Source organism: Tamandua tetradactyla, chromosome 19, assembly GCF_023851605.1.
Source record: "Tamandua tetradactyla isolate mTamTet1 chromosome 19, mTamTet1.pri, whole genome shotgun sequence".
In the NCBI taxonomy this organism is placed as follows: domain Eukaryota; kingdom Metazoa; phylum Chordata; class Mammalia; order Pilosa; family Myrmecophagidae; genus Tamandua; species Tamandua tetradactyla.
The window spans coordinates 35,896,756-35,918,351 of record NC_135345.1 but is presented as its reverse complement, the minus strand read 5'-3'; the positions used below and the strand labels follow the sequence as shown (position 1 = coordinate 35,918,351).

At 32.2% G+C, this 21,596-nt stretch overlaps 1 non-coding gene across 1 annotated transcript; it reads left to right on the top strand.

Moving 5' to 3' along the window:
- The first annotated feature begins 14,011 nt into the window (after window positions 1-14,011).
- Window positions 14,012-14,118, top strand: LOC143663819 (U6 spliceosomal RNA). Its single transcript, XR_013166198.1, has one exon. It is a non-coding gene; the product is annotated as a U6 spliceosomal RNA (small nuclear RNA).
- Window positions 14,119-21,596: the final 7,478 nt, after the last annotated feature.

Here is a 21,596-nt window from a genome sequence, read left to right as displayed (position 1 = left end):
GCAGTTTGTCAATTTCCACTAAACCACCAAACATTCCAGTATATTGATTAGAATTGATTTAAAGTTATACATCAGTTTGGGAGGAAGTGAAATCATCATAATATTAGGTTATCCCATCTATAGAAACTTTGTTTCTTTGATCTTTATTTTGTTTCATTAAGGATTTTATGTAAAATGTTCTGCATCTTTTATTACATTTATTTAATAATTTACTTGATATCTTGATGAGTTTTTAATTGATTAGTTTTTAAAATTTTATATGTTAAATATTTGTTGCTGCATATACAAATACAATTTTAAAAATAGTTATCTTTACCCAAAAACATTGCTAAAATTATTTATCTAAATATAATTATTTTTCTTTAGACTAGTATGGGCTATATATGTGTATGTTTACATATATATAGCGCACATTCATATGTAGTATACACATACTACATATGAATGTGCTTGTATTAAATATGTATGTATAAATGGTGCTGTTTGTGCAAAATTTCAATTTTATGTCTCTTTTCTTAGTTCTTATTTATTTATTTTTATGTCTTAATGCACAAAATAAAACTTATGGTAAAAGGGTGAATAAAAGCTATGAGAGCAAACAATTTTGCCTTATTACCAGTCTCAGAAAAAAAATTTAACCACATTTCATTATTAGCTATGACGTTTTCTGTAGTATTTTTTATTTTTTATTTAAATACAGAAGGTGCTTTAATTTTACAGTTAACAATAGTACATTATGGATGAGTATCAAAATTTTAACAAATGCCTTTTTTGGACAATTGAAGTAATGTTTTGAGTTTTCTCCTTTTTTCTATTAATGTGGAATTTAATTTTGTAATGCATTATTCTTTTTCTATTCTTTTGGGGTTCGGTTTGCTAATGTTTTCATAGGTAAATTGCTATGATATTTCTAAGCATGAGTGTAAAGTCCTGGTTAGATTTTGGAACCAAAGTTTCATAGCTTTCATAAATTTTTAGAAATGCATTCTCTTCTTAAGTATTTTTTAGGAAGAAAGAATTGTATTTGTTACTTAAATGTTGGGTACGACTACTTAGTAGAGAAAGTCTATGTTGGTACTTTTCTTTGTGGAAAGATATTAATTTCAAAATCGATTACTTCCATATATGTGGAACAATTCAAATGTAAACTTTTTCTTGTTTTAGTTTTGGTTAATTTGGGGATTTTCCCATTTGGTCTAAATTTAGCTAAATTTTAAGGTTGCTTGAATATGCTCCTATTATTTTAAAACAATTATTGGTTTCTGTAGGATATCTTCTTTTAATTCCTATTACTGTTTTTCGTGCCTTCGTTTTTCATAATTATAAAGTTTTTGCAGTATTATGTATTCATTGATTTTTAAAATCTTTTACAAAACTAATTTGCTGATACTGTTATTTAATGATTGTTTTGTATTTTATTAATTGTCTCATCTTTCTATTTTTCATTACTTTTCCTTTGGTTGTATTCTACTTATATTTTTATATTGAGATAGATGCTTAAATGAAGGTTGGCAAACTATCTGTAATGCTTATATAGAAAATACTTTTGCCTTTGTCAGCAATCAGTTTTCTGTCTCCACTACTCAGCTCTGCCACTGTGGTGTAAAAGCAGCCAGAAACAATGAGTGGCTTTGTTCCAGTAAAACTATATTTTCAAAAAATAAGCAGTGAGTCAGTTTTCGCCCCCAGGCTGCAGTTTGTCAGCCCCTGTATGTATTAAATCATTCATATTTTGCTTTTCATCTTTTTCAACATAATTTCCCTGTAGTTCTTGATTAATTGCTTCTGACAAACTTAGATTTAAACATTTTCTTATCATGCCAGACAAAATATTTTCTAATTTTTTTGTTGCTTATTCCTTGACCCACAGATTATTTAGAATTGTATTTCTTACTTTTCAAGCATATGGGGATTTTCATTTTCTCTTTTAATTGAATTCTAGTTTAATTCAATTGTGGGCAGACTGCATACCTCACATAATTTAAATATTACAAAATTTGTTGAGACTCACAGCAGAGGATAAATTTTTAGAAAATTTGTTATTGCTTGAAATGGATATATATTCTGAAATTACTACCTGCTCTATTGTCTGTATGTCAACAAGGTCTATTTTATAATTATGTTGTTCAATTTTCTAAATCCATATTTCTTTAGCCTGTTTCTCTATCACGTAAAAGTAGAAAAGCATGGTATCCTTCTATGAATACTGACTTTTTATTCTTATATTTTTCTGTAAATTAATCTTTATGTACTTTAGAGTGAAGTTATTAGTTGCACAAGATTTGAATTGTTACTCCTTCTTGGTGTATTTCCTTATTTAAGCCCATGTGAAATCCCTCTTCACTGTAGTAATGATTCCTGCATTAAAGTTTATCTTTGATAATATTGACATAGGTTTTCTTTTGATTAGAGTTTGTAGGTACAATGTTTTCCATCTTTGAATTTTGTTATATCTATTTTACTGTATTTAAGTTATAACTTTATTAAGCAACAGAAGGATGATTTTCTTTTAGTCCATTTTCATAACCTATCATTTTTAATGGAATTTTTGTTGTATTTGCATTTAATTATAAAACTGATATATTTAGGCTCCATGCTAGCAATTATCTATTTTTTATTTATTTTTTATCCTTTTATTTTATTATTCCATTTTTCTTTTCTAGCAGTTTGTAAATTGTGATGGTTAATTTCATGTGTGAACTTGGATAGGTTGTGATGTCCTTTGGTTTGGTTATGAAACTCTGGCCTGATTGCTACTATGAGCTTATTTTTTTACTGCATTTATGACTGATTATATCTGCAACCAATAGAGGGGATTGCCTTTAGCAATGAGAAAACCCCATTCATCCAATCAGTTCGGGTACTTAAAGGGAGAACTGATGATTTCATCAGTCAGAAAAGGATTTCTATCTCTACTTTGACAATCAGCTTTTCTGGGAGAATTCATTATCACTCTCATCTGAGTTCTCAACTTGTAGCTTTCCCGGGGATTAAATGTCATCATCAAATTCCCAAGTTGAGGCCTGTCCAAGTTTCTACAATAAATCCTTCAATACATCCTGGGCCTTGGAAGACAGGTGGTTGTTTTGTGCTTTTGATTCATTTCTCGATGTCTTTTAAGATTTTATTTTTTATTCACATGCAGTGTTCTGCAGTTTTGACAATGCATGTCTAGGCACTGCACAATCTCCTGCCCCAACCTCAAGAGGAAGCTTGCACTTTAATATTATGTAACATCATCAACATGTTGATATAAGACATCGCTTTGAAGTGTCCCCTCAGAATCAGCGAATAGAAGGAAAATTCTCATGTGCTTGGAACTGTACAGTGTAATAGAGACTAGAGAAGGATTCCACAACTGCTGAATCACAGGGAAAAAATGTAACAAAATTGGGCAGGAGATTAATATCCAGACTCACCAGTCCAGACCCCTAAACATTACTTGATCCTGCATATCTGAAGAGTCACACAGAAGCAGCAGGACCTGGGTCCCTCCCGCCATGGATGAGACCGTACAGTCACTCAAAGAAACAAGATATAACCTCATGCACACAAAGCAACAGGTACCCATGTCTGCAGAGAGTCAAGGTGAAATACAGTGGCTGAGGAATGCCACATACAAAAATGCTCCCAGGGAAAACAAAAAAACATGGCAGAACTATTTGCAAGAAGTGCATATATTCCATCCAGTCTCTGTATGATGGACCACATAAACACAAAACTATCATTTCTGGATTGACCCTCTATAACTCCCTAGGGTGGGATACACTAATAGGGAAGAAATCAGAGGCAGAAATTCTTCACAGGAAAAAAAAAGTATGGGAGAGGAGAACTGAATTGATTTAAGACAGAATGGGTTGCATACTTATAAAGTGTAAATTTAATTCCTGGGTGAGAGAGAGAATTTAAGCAAATTGTAAGAGATCGGAAGAAAATTCTGCACATAAACAAACAAAAGATGAAGATTCCCAGGGAAGGAACAGAGGAAAGCAAGCTTTCTCCTGGAGGCAAAACAATTGCACAGAAAAGGGCAATCATAAAAATTGTACCACATATCCATGCAAAAATCAGTTGCAAAAGAGCTGAAAAAATCTGAAGAGTTAAACACAGGTTACTCTAAAGGTCCAGAGAAAGCTGGACCAAGTGTCAAAGAAGGGCCTTAACACAAAGTCAATCAACAATAAAACCCTAAGCAAGAGAGAGATAAAGAGCTTTAGAGTTAACATATCAAAATGATCAGACATTCACCTATCAGCAAAACTTACAAGCTATACAAAGAAAGTGGAAGGTATGGCTCAATCAAGGGATCAAATTAACATTTCAGAGAAGATACAGAATTCGGTAAAATTAATCACAGAAATTCGAAAAATATCCTTAATTGGTTCAAGGAGATGAGTGTCAATATGGAGCACATAGAGATAAAATGACATTGAGAAGACAATATATGAGCATAATGGAAAATTAGAAGTTTTAAAAAGACACATAACATAAATTATGGGGATAATAGTCAAGGTTAAAAATACACTAGAGATATACAACATATTTGAATAGGCAGAAGAAAGAACCAGTGAACTAGAAGATAGAACAATCAAAATCATCAGTCAGAAAAAAATAGTAGACAAAATTAAGCAATGTCTCAGGAACTTGAGAATAAGCATGAAGAGTACAAATCATGATGTACAATCATGGTTGCCCCAATAGGAGAAGCGACGGGAAGAGGGGCAGAAAATATATTTGAGAAAATAGTGGTCAAAAATTTCCCAATCTTATGATTGAGATAATTATAAAAGTCCAGGAAGCACAATGTACTTCAAGCAGAATAAACCTTAACAGACATTTAAGAATGTGAAATGACAGAGAAAAAGAAATAGTTCTGAAAGGAACAAGAGAAGAACAACTTGTTACATAAAAGTGATCCTCGATAAGACTAAGTGTCAGTTTCTCATCAGAAATTATGGAGGTCAGAGGAAAGTGGTATGATATATTTAAGGTATTGAATGAATTAACCTTTTTATCTGGAAAAAACATCCTTCAAAAATGAAGGATAATTTAGAATATTCACAGATAAAGAGAAACTGAGAGAGTTCATCAATGAAAAACCTCCCCTACAAGAATTGCTAAAGTAAGTTTCTCAGGTGAAAGGGAAAGACAGGCAAAAGGGTCTTGGAATAGTATGAAGTGAGTATCTTCAAGAGAGGTAAATTAAAAGGTGAATGCAAAGCCTAATATTACTATATCCTCAATCTATAACTCTATTCTTTAATTTATAAAGAATCAGAATACAACTAACAAGACAAAGTCATATTTCCTAATAATGGACGCGTAAGACATAAAGAGGCAATTTGAAACAGAAACACAGAATGAGGGGAAATGAAAGATATGGGGCCAGGGAAAGTGTATGCTATTGAAGCTAAGTTAGTATGTTTTCAAGTAAGTAGGTTCTAAACATAGGTTATGTAATCCAAACTCCAAGGTAAGAGCAAAGTATTTTAAAATATATAGAAAGACAGAAATGAAAAAGGGATCAGTCAGTTACATCAACTATACAGAAAAGGAGGCTGCAATAAAGGAAAAGAGAGACAAAAATATATGATATACAAACCAAAGGACAAAATACCTCACATAAATACTGCTTTACATTAATAAAACTGAATGATAATGGATTAAATATCTAAACCAAATGATAGAGTGGCAGAATGGCTAAAAAAAAAAACATGACCCAACTATATGTTGTTTATAAGAGACTTGTGTTATACCCAAAATACAAATAGGTTAAAGTGAAACAAATAAAGTAAAAAAAAAAAATGACCCATGCAAACAGTAAACAAAAGAGAGCTGGGTAGTTATACTAATATTCCATGAAGCATATTTTATATCAAAAGCAGTTACAGGGAAAATAAAGGCACTAAATATTTACAAAACAGTCAATCTACCAAGAAGAAGTAACAATCATAAATATTTTGATGCCTTACCACAGTGCCACAAGATATGTGAATCCAACACTGATAAAACTGAAGGGTGATGTGGAAAACTCTATAGTGATGGATGGAGACTTCAACATCACTACTTTCACCAATATAGGGAACACTAAATAGCAGATCAATAAGGAAACAGAGAATTTGACTAATATGATTAGTGAGCTAGATCTAAATGACATGTGCAGAACATTATACCCTAAAACAGCAATGAATACATCAATGAATTAATATCAAACCTGTTCATTAATTCACATTAATGAATTAATATAAAATCTGCTCAGATTCTTCCACAAAATTAAAGTGGAGTGAACACTACCAAATTCACTCTATGGAGCCAACAACACCTTAACACCAAGGACACATAATGATACAAGAAAAGAAAATTACAGACAAGTTTCTCTTATGAATATGGGTGCACAATCCTCAATGAAATACTAGCAAATCAAATCCAACAGCACACTAAAAGAATTACAGGCCATGATCAAGTGGATTTTATTGCAGCTGTGTATGTGTAGTTCAATATAAGAAAATCAATTAACAAAATGAAAAGGAAAATATACATGCTCACTTAAACTGATGCAGAAAAGGCACTTGACAAAATCTAACATCCTTTATTTACAAAAACACATAGAAAACTAGGAATAGAGAGAAACTTCTTCAATATGATAAAAGACATATGTGAAGAACCCACATTTAACATCCTACTTAATCACAGAAGACAAAAAACAAATTTTCCCTTTAAGATCTGGAACAAGATAAGGATGCCCACTAACACCACTATTTTTCAACATTGTGCTAGAAATTCTAACCAGAGCTATTAGGCAAGAAAAATAAATTTTAAAACATCCAAATTGAAAAGTAAGTAAAAGTTTCACTCTTTGCAGATGATGTGATCCTATGTATATATAGCAGGTCCTGAAAAATTTACAAAATTACTAAAACTAATAAACAAATTCAAGGTACAAGATTTACTTAAAAAACCAGTGGTGTTTCTATATACTGGTAATGAACAATCTGAGGAGGAAATCAGAAAATTATTTACAATAGCAGCTAAAATAATCACATATTTAGAAAAATTTCAATCAAAGATATAAAGGACTTATATGCAATTAGCTACAGGATTTTGCTAAATGATATTAAAGAAAATCTATATAAGTCTGTATCCATGCTCATGGATTGGAAGACTGAATATTGTTAATGTGCTAATCCTACCCAAAGCAATTCATAGACTCAGTTTTATCCCAAAAAAAATGACATCTTTCTCTGCAGAAATGGAAAATGAATCATCACATTTATTTGGAAATGTAAGGGGTTCTGAACAGCCAAAACCATCTTGAAAAAGAAAAATAAAGTTGGAAGACTAACACCTTTTGACTTTAAAACTTACTACAAAGGTACAGTCATCAAAATAGCATAGTACTGGCACAAAGATAGATAAATAGACAAAAGGCACCAAACTGAAAATTCAGAAATACACTGTAACATCTCTACCCTTTTGTTTTTGACAAGGCTGCTAAGTTACTCTATTGGGAAAGAATAGTCTCTTTCACAAATGGTGATAGGAGAATTAGATATTCATAAGCAAAAGAATGAAGGAGGACCCTTACCTCACACCAAAAAGCAAAATGAACTCAAAATGGACCAATCACTAAATATAAGAATCAGGGTTACAAAACTCCTAGAAGAAAATGTACAGAAGTACATTCAAGATTTTGTGTTAGGCAATGGTTTCTTAGACTTTATGCCCAAACAGAAGCAACAATAAAAAAAATGGTACCTCATGAAAATTAAAAACTTTTGTGCATCAAAGTACTTTATCATAACCATGAAAAGACACCCTACTCAACAGGAGAAATATTTGCAATTCAAATATTCAATAAGGTTTCATTATCTAGAATATAATTTTTAAACCTGCAATCCAACAATAGAAAGAGAACATCCCAATTAAAATATGAGCGAAAGACATGAATTGAAACTTCTCCAAAGAAAATACACAAACGGCTAAAAAGCACAAGAAAAGATGATCAACATCATTAGCTACTAGGAAAATGCAAATCATAACCTCTATGAGATACTGTTTCTCACACACTAGTATGGATGCTATAAAAAAAAAACTGAAAATTACAAGTGATGTAGAGGAAATGGTGAAATAGGAGTACTCATTCATTGTTGTAGAAATGTAAATGATGCAGCCACTGTGGAAGACAACATGGAAATTCCTCAGAAAACTAAGTAGAGAATTACCATAGAAATGGAATTTCTAGGTATATACTCAAAAGAATTGAAAGCAGGGACTCAAACAGATATTTGTATACCAATGTTCACAGCAACATTATTCACAATTGTCAATATATAGGGCAATAACTGCCTATCAATTTATGAATAGATGAACAAAATTTAAATATACATACAATGGAATATATTTCAATATTAAAGAGATTTAAGTTCTGATACTTGCAACAACATAGATGAACTTTGGATATATCATGTTGAGTAAAAAAAGCCAGACACAAGAAGACAAATATTGTATGATTTCACTGACAACAAATAATTAGAATAGGCAAATTCATAGAGTCATAATGTGGAATATAGGTTAACAGGGGCTGGATTGCAAGTAGGAGACAATGCTTAAATTGCATGGAATTTCTATTTGGGTTGATTATAAATTTAGTTAATTGGTGATGATGATGGTAGCATGACATTGTGAATGTAATTAACAACACAGAATTACATATGTGAATATGGCTACAAGAGGAGATTTTAGGTCATATACATGTACATATATATATATATATATATATATATACATATATATGTATATAAGTAGAATAAAAATTAAAAGAAAAAAATTGCACTGTTGACCTTTAATAAACCTTACAATCTATTTTTTAAAATTTTGATCAAAATTAAATATATAAAACTCCAAAATATTTAAAGACCTTTAGTACATAAGAACACAATTTTTGCATTTATACATATCCTATCTCTTATGTCTCTGAAAAATCTTGACTAATACTTAAGTTAAACATTTAAAAAATATTTTCAGTGCTTTACTTAAAGGTTGCACCATGTACCATTAAAAATCTAATGATAATTGGTACTTTGGGGATTTAACAGATAATTCAAGCACAATAAAATTATACAAACATTTATTTTTCAGATGATTTGTTTTACTGTCATGCATTTAATTCTAGTTATACCTTAAACCCTAAAATATATATTATTGCCATTTTTAAAAAGCCAATAGTTATTGAGTTTTACCCATTTATTTGTGTCTTCATGTGTTCTTTGTTCTTTTTTGATCTCCAAGCTACCATTTGGGTGATCTTGCCTAAAGATCCTTTAGTATTCCCTTTAGGTGGGTCTGCTAGTATCAAATTTCTTATGTGTTTATTGTTTGTCTGAAAATGTACTTGTTTATTTATATTTTTGTAATGTATTTTCATTGGTAGTAATATTATTATTTTCAGTTACTTTTATCATTTTAAAGACACTCCATATTTGCCTGATTCCATTATATAAGAAATCTGTTACCAGTATTATCCTTGATGTTTTTTTTTTAATGGGTGCTTGTAAGGTTTTCTTTTCATTGTTTGATTTTCTGTAGTCTTACTATGATAAGCCTCTGTATGAATTCATTTTCTCTATATGGCATTTGGTTACTTGGTTTTTATTTATTTTCTAATAAAAACAGATATTATCACTTCAAAACTTGCTTCTTCTCTATGTTCTCTCATTTTTATCTAGTATTCTACTTATTTTTGTTTTAGAGCTATTCATCCATGTATTTTGATTTTTTTCCTAAATTTCTTATATTTTCATTTTTTAATGTTTCTGTCTAAATATTTTCTTCCTGTCATCTATTTCAGAGTTTTGCTCCTCAGTTGTTTCTAAACTAAAGATAAATATATCCACTGTCTGTCATGTACATTTAAACACACTTTCTTCTGTTTTTCAGTCAAGTCTTATCTTCTCTTGTGCCCCTTTTTGTTGCCAATGTGGTTTGTTCATTCATTTCTTTGTATTCTGGAAATCATATGTCTTCATATAATTTATCTTCCTGTAGATAATATTACTTTTGCTTCAGGTAGCAAAGCTACACTAAGGGCACTGGTTGTATCAGATCACCCTAAGCAAATTCATTATTGAATAATTCAGATATAAATTTTAGTGCATAACAGTGTAACTTTTGTTCTGGTTACTCTAACACTAATATGAAAGACTTTCTGTGTCTCAAACCGAAGTCCTAGAATATTTGCCACAGTTTCCAATCCTTGAGATGTGCTGAATTTTAATTCCCCCTCCAGTCCCACGAGTTTGCTGAATTCCTGCTCATTGTCTCAACCTTCTGACCTCAACTTTTAAAATTAAAATACCTCAGTGGGGAACAGTAATGCTTAATGCAGTATTAACTACTTTCAGCCACATTCTTTCTTGGATTTTTTTGTCCTTCGCAATCATGGGTCGTGTAATTTCTTAAATATACATTTTCCAGATTTTTTGTTGTTTTCAGTAGAGGTGTGGGACCAGCAAGTTAGTATTCTATCGATGGAACTAGAAATTTGGCTCTCAATTTTCTACAGTTAATTACAGAACGAATTAAAAAGCTTCTTGGGATATTTATTTGCAAAGTTGTGAAAAAATAATATCTATACATTTGAGCAAGAGTGTATATCACATGCACGTGAAAACAAAAACAGCAAAGTACTTCTCCAATATTTTCAAGCCAGCCATTCTTCTTGCTTGTGTGTATGGATGCACATACATTCATAATTGTATGAAATGTTTTAATTTTTATATTGCAAAAATCCTAGAAGTGAAGATGTGTTCCTTATTTTCAGGATATAGAATGTGAAATTGATTTTTTATATTTATTTTCTCAAAAATAGCTCAGGAACGGTGAAAACAATAAAAAAAAAAAATTCCTCCCAATGATTTATATGCAGGTCACTCCTAAAATACCTTGAACAGAAGAATAGAAGCAAACTATATAGAATAGAAGAATAGAAGTTTCCTTCCCTAGTAACAAAAGAATACCTTTCAAACCCTAGACTTAAAAGTATTTGGGGCATGTCACTGTACATGTACAGACATGTACAAAAATAAGTTAAGTTTACATATTAGTACTAACATGACAACATTCTTATTCATAGATCAAAGATCTGTGGAATTTAAACTTGTGTGATGTTGCAAAGAGGAGGTATTTTGAATATACTGAATTTGCTATAGTGTCATCACTCTAACATTCTGAAATGGAAAACTTCCTTGGGTTATTAACTTTCTCATTAAATAAAATAGGAAGATACCTTGGAAAATAAAGTCTTAAAACATTTGGCAAGTAAAGCAAACAGAACTAACGTGAGTAAAGTCCTATATGTCAGGAATTTTTTAAACCACTGTTTTTAAAACATACTATGTTTCCAAGTAGAAGTTATAGGCTTTCAGGGTATGCATAGATGCTCCAATGTTCTACTTAGTGGGCAAAAATAGTCTCTATTATACAGAGGAAATAGCTTAATAAATAAGATAATGTCAAAATTGCTGGTTCCAGGTGATAACAGAGCAAAGATATAAATGTCTTTCTTTGTAAGAAGAAAAACTGTGATTCCATAGTTTTTGCTAATCTTGATATCCTTCCTTATCTGTTTTGATAAGTTTAGCATTGCATTTAGGTGATGATGGTGACCATAATGATAATGGTGGGGAGAAAGAGCGCTAAATAGGTAATAGATCAGTATTGATAGATTTATACATAAAGGTAGAATTTCACTGGTCAAATCATTCTGGTATTGTGTTTAAGACTTCCCAAGTCCCTTTAGCCTCTAACACCTGAAAATGCATCTTTGAATAACTTTGGCTAGGCAAACTTAATAAATCACTTAAAGCCCTGATAAACTTAGTGTGATACAAAAGATTGCCTCATTTGTAAACATGAAATAAAAATATGATTTTCTCTCTGATTTTTCTCTGGTCATTTCTTTAAGGAATAATGCCTTTTAAGAGAAAAGTGATTACATTTCAAAGACATTTTTAGGCAACAACCAAATTCTTTGGAATTAGCCAATGAATATGTCTATTACTGTGGATTTACACAAATTTATTCCTCCTGGGGCTCTTTTGAACAGCTGCTCATTGCATCTACAGATTAATTTCTAGAAAGTTGGCTATATAGAACACTATAATACAAGAGATATTTGATTAACTATTGAAAGAAAAATACCTCCAGATGTGACAACACTACTAATTAAATTTTGAAAATTTGTAATAATCTGTCAACAATTATTCATTTTTAATAGAGTCTTTAAAAAGCTATGTTTCTTGGAATTCATAAAATAGCCAACACTGTTTATCATTCCCTTAGAGACTTTTCTAAGAAGTCTAAAAAGTTACAATCCTTTAGACATATTTCCAACAAGAGAGAAACATAAAAAATATGTTTTCAATACAAGGTTTTCACCTGTGAGATGATTGGTGGGTTGTTTATACAAAAAAACATGTTTTCAATACAGGGTTTTCACCTGTGAGATGATTATTGGGTTGCTTATACAGCTGAACATTTTATTCATATAATTAAATCACAAAGCAAATACAGTTTATAGGTAATAATTGAGAGGGTATGCAACAGAAAATCAATATAAATAAGAAAATTAATATAAATTTAACCAGTAATAGAAAGTACAATCATGTTCTAAATGCAAAGTTTAATATTTGCTTGTAGCACTATGGGATTTTTCTATAAAAATATGAAAGCAAAGCAAAAACATCCTAGTACTAGAAGATTTCAAATAAAATTAAAAGCATTTACATATTCATAGCCTTGAGAAAGGTTTTAAATTTGGGGTGTTTCACTATTTCTAGAAAAAAGATGACATACAAATTTTTTTTTTTAAATGTGGAAAAAATATATTGGACAAAGATCACCGAGCGGTAACAAGAGGTGTTTAAATTGAATTTGTTTCAAATTATAAAACATGACATTAATCATTGTGGTGGACAGGCCATAATTATCAACCACATTTGGCATTGTAGAATGATTGAGCTAATTCCTAATTATTCTCAACTTTTGGTGCTCATGTTTGAGGATGAAGGGAATCTGTTACTTTCATCCAGCTAATAGAATATGGCAAAGGAAATGGGATGTCACTACTGTGATTGCATTATATGACTACTTCCTAGCCTACTGGAGCTAGAGTCTCTTCTTATAGGATTAATGGAATAAGTGGCCATGTTGGAGAAGTTCACATGGCAAGAAAATCTAGGCAGTCACTAGGAATTGCGCGTGACTTCTAGGACCTGAAGGTTCTCTAGCCAAAGCCAGTTCCTTGGTTTTCCAGGCTGCTAGTTGGTTTACATAAGAAAAATGTATTGTCTCACCATTTTAGAGCCTTGATGGCTAAAATTGAAGTGCTGGTGAGATTATGTTGTCTCTGAATTCTGTAAGTGATTGGGTGGTGACTTGCGGCAATCCACAACTCAATCTCTGTCTCAGTCACATGGACATCTCTCTCTCCATGTCTATATCCTCCGAACTTGTCCAAATTCTTTGCTCATAAGGTCTTCATTCATGTTGGACTAAAGCCCACCTTGATTCAGTCTGGCCCCAACTTAACTAGTAACATCATCAAATATCCCAGTTACATATGGTTTCATGTCCACAGGACTGGGGGTTAGAGCTTGAAAAATTACCTGACCAATATTCTCAATCTGTTTTCTTTTTTTGGTAATGGTTAGTTCATTTTTGCCCTGTTTAGGATGTCTATATATTTCCAGTCAGTAAACACAAAAAACTTGGCCAATTTTAGCTAGTGAAACATGAAACTATAATAAGAATTAATATATTTGGATAGTGTAGTGAGTTGAGTCATGTCCTCCAAAAAAGATAAGCTTAAATCTTTACTCCTAGTACTTGTAAATGTGACTTTATTTGGAAATAGGATAATTCCACATGTAATCAAGTTAAGATAAGATCATACTGGTTTAGAGAGTGACCTTTACTCTAATCTAACAGTGGTCCTTATAAGAAGAGGAGAGGAGTACTCACTTTGGCAGCACATATACTAAAATTCGAACAATACAGAGAAGAGTAGCACAGCCCCCACACAAGGATGACATGCAAATTCATGAAACATTTCATATTTTTCCCCTTTTAAAAAGAAGAGGAGAAGAAGCCCAGAAAAACAGACAGATGTACATGAAGAAGGTCATGTGACAACAGAGGAAGAGACGGGAGTTATGTACCTACAAAGCAAGAGACATAAAAAATTTCAAGGAGACACTAGAAACTAGGAACAGGCACTAAAGGATTCTTCCCTAGTGCCTGCAGACGAAGGGTGTCCTCCCAATACCAAGATTTCAGCATCTAGCCTCCTAAAACATGAGAGAAAAAATTATGTTGTTTTAAGCCATCTAGTTGTAGTAATTTGTAATGGCAACACTGGGAAGCTAAGACAGATGACCACTGAATCTCTTACACTATGATAATGACATGAAAATAGAAAACTCACTGTGAAGAGAAAAATGTAAGAGGAACATCCATAAAAAGTAGGGAAATTGTCTTTCAGGGAAAAGTGATTCACGACTTGAAACCCCTAGAATTTATATAGGAGTATCATTCATTTATTGTAAAAGAATGCAATACCTGTGAAGTACTGAAATGGTGAAAGTCCGCTAGCACCAGAAAAGTATATTAAAAAAAAAAATAGCTTAGAGAATATAAAATATGAGACATATTGAAATGATGAAAATCAGCTTGGACTGCAAAAGGATTAAAACCACAATACCAGCTCTGCCTTTAATTAGGTTGTGAAGACAGACACAGATAAAGCCAGCAGCAAAGTTAATAAGACAATCTGTTTCTCAAAAGGGTTTGCAGTAGTTGTAAAATAACATATGGAACTCCTCTCCCTGTGATCAGTTCCTTCTTTTTTCTTCACAGTGATGTCCCAGAAACTCTTTGATATTTTCGTTCATTGGTATGGATACCTATTTACTGAAGTGCCCCTAACTCATGTCATCATCCAATCTTTAGATATTTCCCTCTATTTCTAGTTCCACCTGAGAAACAGAATGCTGTCCAGTCTGATCACTTAGACCCTCCTTAGAATTCATCCGCAGGAACACAGACTTTACAAAAGAAATTTCCCTCCTGCTGTTGTGCAGCAGTAGTCCATGACTCTTATGGAGTGCCCTCCCTTCCTCCCTCCCTTCAATAAATATGAGGTTGTCAGACTACAGGCTTGTTCTTAGTGTTCTTTGGCTGATTAGGCTTTAATGATACAAGCGTGATGCCTCTTAAGGGCCAAAAAAAACAAAAAGTCTGCTATAAGACTAAAGAACTATGCATGATTAATAAAGCTTGAAATGAAAAAAGCACTATGTATCTAGAGAATCAGGTGAAATCAGTCATATAACATGGGAATAACAATTTTTAAACTAATGGTAAATAATAATAGTTGAACACATTTTCTAATAAAATTATATTGATGTTTAAAATTGTTTTTATTGTATATTTATTTTATTGCAAATACATATTTTCTGAATTAGTGAGCATTCAACAATAAATTTAATTTTTTTCAGATGTATAGTTTCATTCATATTGGCTAGAATAATATAACCTTGGAGTCTCAAATAAATAGTAGTGTTTAAATAAATAATTTGAAAGCTTTTAAATATCAAAATTATAAATCTCAAATTAATTTCCATTCTTTATTTTCACTATCATCAATACTAGAGTACAGAGTAATAAAGAGAAAATCAGATGTTCTATGTATTCTATATTTTTCTAACATTTAAAAATATGACTAACATACCATAAACATTTTTCATAGACCATTTACAAAGTCAATAGGAAAAACGACACCTAGGCTCTGTAAGTGCAAATGTATACAAATTTAAGCACTCTTGTCCTTCCTTGCTTTTCATGCCCTAAATAAAGCATTTAATTGGTAATTAGTACTTTTGCAAGAAAATTGCTTCTTTGCTTCAGGTCAATGATCAGCAATAATTAAAGTAGCTAAAATGCTAGGAAATTAGGCCAGAAAATAGGTGGACATGGTAATTCTAGCTAAGGTTTAGGTTGTTAATTAAAATAGGCGAAAACACATTCAAAATATATATAACCCCCAACCAATGTATCTGAGTGTATTTTGTTCTATCGAACACCCTTGTTTAATTTTGCCTTTACTTACTATTCTGAATTTTTGCAATGAGATATAACTAACCAAATGGTAGAGGAATGAATTTTTATTTGGCTTATTTCATCAAGGAAGGTATTAGAGGAAGATATCATTGGAATGAACACTTAAAAATGAATGGCAGAGTGTACGGGTGGTTCAGTTGTAGAATTTTCACCTTCCACGCAGGAGACCAGAGTTTAATTTCCAGACCATGAACCTAAAACATAAAATTCAATTAAAAAATTTAAATAATGAATGGCATTAACTAAGCAGGGAATAACTATTCCAAGCAGAAGGTAGGTCAGAAGTAAAGGTGTAGAGACTATGAAGTCAAAGGTCTACTTGGGAATCATCAAGTTATTCTATTTTGGACAAATTATTTTGAAAGATTTATTAGAAAGGAGAGAATACATAGACCATATTGAAGTGTCTTGATTATTTCTTCTGTTCACTCATTCTTCAAAAAAACATATCTAAATGTTTTCCAGACATATTGTTAGATCTTGGGATACAATGGTAAGCAAAACAAAATCAGTCTTTGCTCCCTAAGAGAAAAAATATTAACTAATAATTACACAAATACATAATTACATATATATCACAGAGGAAAGAATGTGGGACCATTATACTTTAAAGCAGAGCATGAATTAAGACTTTGAGATATAGAATGCTAACCAAATTAAGTGCTGCTTTAATAACTTATGATGAAATTTTGCTAACATATTTGTGATATTCTATTGAAAAGTTGCAATAACTTCTGACACAAAAAATAATACAATTCTGACTGTAACAACCTGAAATTATGATTTATTTAAGATAGTAGTCACAAATGGATTCCAAAGCCACCCATACTTCAGACCAACTGGCTATAAATTTGGGAGTTCTCAACACTCCTTCAGGTTCAATCATTTTCTGGAATGACTCACAGAACTGAAACAAGTACTATATTTTATATTATAGTTTTATTATGGCAAAGAGAATGCAAATCAGTACCAACCAAAAGGGGAACCCATAAGGTGAGGTCTTTGAGCTTGGTTTCCATTCATTCTCCCTGTGGAACCACAGGGACACATTATCCTCCCAGCACACTGAGGTGCTTACCAGTCAGGAAAGCTCTTCTGAACTTCAGCGTCTTGAGTGTCCATCGGGATTTGATTACACAGACATAATTAATGTAATCATTTTGCCTACATAGGGGCTGAGATCAAGATATGGCATTACTCCATCCCTGCAAGTGGAACTGAAAACCACGTGGGTAGTCTTTCTGCACCCACTTTTAGACTACCAAAATGGCCTGCCCTAGCTTTAGTCACCTCCTTAGGATAAACTATCTGGTGTGGACTGGGGCCCAGCAGGAATAATGAAAAGTACTCCAGTTTGAAAATTCCAAATATTTAGAGGTCAAATTCCTTACTATACAAAAGCACACTCTATTTTTATTGTCAAATTTTAAAAGCACATCATGAAATGTCATTAGAGAATGATATCTTTCATCTAAAAATTGAAATATTTTAAAAGAAAAAAATGTGAATAGATAGAAGGTTTTTGAATCATTTGTTTTCTTTTATTTCTAATTCATGTAGAGAATTGAACTTCTACAGATGATGATTCAATCCTAATATTTATTTTATTATTACATTTTTTAACTTAGCAATCATCTAAATAGGATCTACTTAAAAAAGATGTGTTAAGCACAAATTGATATCTACATTGAACTAACAATTTCATACTTTCATGTAGACTTATTTAAGTATGCATAAGAAAGTGAGCATTTTAATAGCCTTAGTACATGAGGTCTAATGATAGCATGAGATTCTATGCTTATATCTTTAGTTGTAAACAGCTGTGTTATAGTAAACCAGCTCTCTGAGAAATAATACAAATAAATAAAAAATTCTAATGTTGTATTTTCTGGTATCTGTGGTATAAATATTCCCACCATACCAATCTCAAGTAGAGAATGATGTCACTGAATGCAGAGTTGAGAAGAAGTATAGACAATTGACTCTGGCGAGCCAATGTGGGCTGCATCCAGAATAACACTGGTTTCTCCATTTATAATACATCTCAAGGTAAGTAGTACATTGATTTAGGTACACAAATAACTTCTAAACCTACTCCAGCAATTATAATATTTGAAAATTATTTGAAAATGTGGAAGGTATTGCATAATGTAATATTCCAATGTAGACTTTTCTCTTTGTGTTTTTTTTTTTTTTTTTTTTTTTTTTTTAAAGAGAGAGGGAGGAAAGGAAGGAAAGATGGAAGGAAGGAAGAAAGGGAAACATTTTTAAACATTTTCTTGTTTTATTATATTTTGTTTGTTTGTTTGTTTTTTACATGGGCTGGGGCCGGGAATCGAACCGGGGTCCTCCGGCACGGCAGGCAAGCACTCTTGCCCGCTGAGCCACCGCGGCCCGCCCCTCTTTGTGTTTTTAATACGCCATTTTATTTGCAAAAGAAAGCTTATTTTTATACAAAGTATGTTTGAAATTATTTTTGCTTGCAAAATATAATGCATAACATTGAAAGACAACATTCACATTAAAAGGTTATAGAGTTTTGGCAAACTTCACAATTCTTTTGGCTTTCTTCCCATGCAGGACAATATTTAGCTACAAGTCAATTCTTCTTGGCATCACCTGTATAGATTTTAGCTTTGGAAATACTACCCTGATAGCATTATGCTAAAATGTCACTACTCATTTTTATCTTACTCCTTTTTGTATGGAAATGCTCTCTAGTGGCAATGACAAAAGTAACCAAATAACTAAATTAAATTTAAAAATAATGACTAATACAATAATATGTTTTTCAGGGAGCACCCTAATCCAGGGAGTAAGTATAGCAGGAGTGAGGTAGAGGTGTGGCAGTAGAGAAACAGTCACTGAAGGCTGTATGGTATTAATACCATTAAACGATGTATGCTGGGAGAGGGATCAAAGGAATTAGGGATATTTTTCACCATCTCTTTAAAGCTGATAATTAATCAGAGAGAGAGGGAAATCTGAAATCTGTATTTATTAGCCTGATGGCAATGTATATTAAATGGAATCTACATGCAATGGAAAAAAGAAAAACATATAAAAGGGAAATGAAAAAGAACTATTTTGAGAGATGAAAAAGATGAGTGAATATTCGTATCTATTAAGTGAAACTATATTTAAGCAATGTAAATTTTGTCAGAGTTCATTGACCGACTTGTTTGCTCTCAATTAAAAGAGGGCAGGGCATCTGGGAGCAAGGGTAATTTCACAAAGGGATAAAAAGGCATAAGATATATTTAAAGAATACAAAAATAAAGTTAACATAAGAAGTGTTATAGATTGATAAAGGAAAAAAAAAAGCAAAATGAAGGTAAGCCAGCTCAAAAAACACTCTGGAATCAGAAATTCAGATAATTTTTCTCTTGCTAGTGATCTTCCTCACAGCAATGCTCTTTATATCTTTGACCCATAAACTCTGTGCCTTAAATTTTCATCCTGAATCAGATCCTCTCTCTTTCTAACTAACTTTGAAAATTTTCATCTATTTTCCCTTTTTGTTTTTTTTTGGCCTCTGTCTAAACCCAGAATCTCTGTCTTTGAAACACTTTATAACCTTAATTTCTAACTGGTCATCAGTTTGGCAATCTGATGTGTGACTAGAATTGCTCTTTGTTTGTGGTTCATCCTGACAAAAATGATTCAGAAAAAAGCAAACAGAGCTCTTTTCCTAAGAAGCATTTCTTTGGTTAGAATCAAAGGAGGTAGAGGTGGATTTGAAGCAGAGCAGATTCACACAGATGGAAACCCATTTGCAGGAATGCCCTAATATTATCAATGATCTCATTGGCATGTCAAACTTACTTTTCATCTTTGTAAATCAGTTGATTTTGGAAATAAAAATACATTCTGCACAACAACAAAAAAGTGAGTTGAACACTTTTTTTATTTTTTCCCACATAGCATCGTTAATACATGGTTTCCCATCAACTTTACACCTCCAAAATATGTTGCACAGTACTTACAATAAATAAAAGCCATTTTACACATAAAATAATTACCTACTGCTGTTTTTGACTGTGAAGAGATTTTACCCTGTTTGTAAGGCAAGAAGTTAGCATGGAATGGTTTCACAGATGTCGGTAGAAGGCAACTGTCTCCTGGGTTAAAGCCAAAAGATAGTTTATTAACTACAGCATTGGCAATAGCCAGTGTCATCATTTTTATATTGGTCTTCCTAGCCTCAAATTTTATAGGTCCATACAAAGAGTGCTAGATGATACTTGCATAGACAGTGAATTGTATTATCAGAGAGGGAACTTGAACTCAGAAAACCTGAATCTGTTATTCTGACAATAAACATGCCAGGCCTTTGATCTGGAGGGAGGCTTTCTCCTCATACCAAGGACATAATCATCTTTGATAAGCAGTCTAGGGCAAACTTAAATCAATGCTTCTACTTCCAGACAGATATAAACGGAAAAGGTCCATGAAGAGTTGTCTCCCAGCAATCATGAAGTAGAGAAAATATGTAGAAGGAAAAAAAATGCTTATAGTGAATAAAACAATGCCGCAAAGACAAATGGGAAATCAATATAATGTTAACTTTGCCTTTGTAATTTTTCAATACTTTACTTAATAATTTTTGGTAAAATTCTCAATTTTAAAATAGAAATTCTAAGAGATAATTGTGTATGTAAATTATGAGAAATGCCACTGTGGCAACCTTGTAGAGTCACTTAAACAGGACAATTCAATAATTTCTGGTGTAAATGTCTTGCTGAAGAGTTTACTAAGAGGTTACTTAGTCTAGAAGCTAGAGTCTAAATATGGGGCCTTAGATAAACTGGAGGCAAACTTCAGTTTTTAGTTTTTGTCTTTGAAGATGCATGCACCCTTAAGGGGAAAATCTTACATAGTGACTGCTTTGAAGAAAAAGGGCACAGAAATTGGAAGCTAATGTCTCTTTCAAGGTATGGTCTGAAGGTTCAGAGAAAGTAAGAGTAGGAACATCATGGAAAAGCAAGGTATTTAAAATATATTGAGAACCTTCTACTCTGTAAGTCACATTTGTTGATGTGTTTGTAATTTCAAACAATATTTCTGAAATATTTCATCATGTTTTATTTACTTGAAGAAGAACGAAGAGAAGTTTTGACTCTGCTAGAGCCAGAAGAACACAAGGTAAGCAGGTCAAAGTGGTTTTGGCACTATATTAGTCAAGCTTCTCTAGGGAAACAGAACCAATAGGAGATATCTATGACTATGAGATTTTATAAGTTTCTCATGCAACTTTGGAGATGCTTGAGTCCAAATTCCATAAGGCAGACTGTAGGCTAGCCACAATGATGAAGGTGTTACACAAACTCTGCAGGAAGGCTAGTGGCTTGAAGTAAAGACAAAAATTCTCTCTTCTGAATGCTGACATTATCACACACACGTGCACACACCTTAAAAGT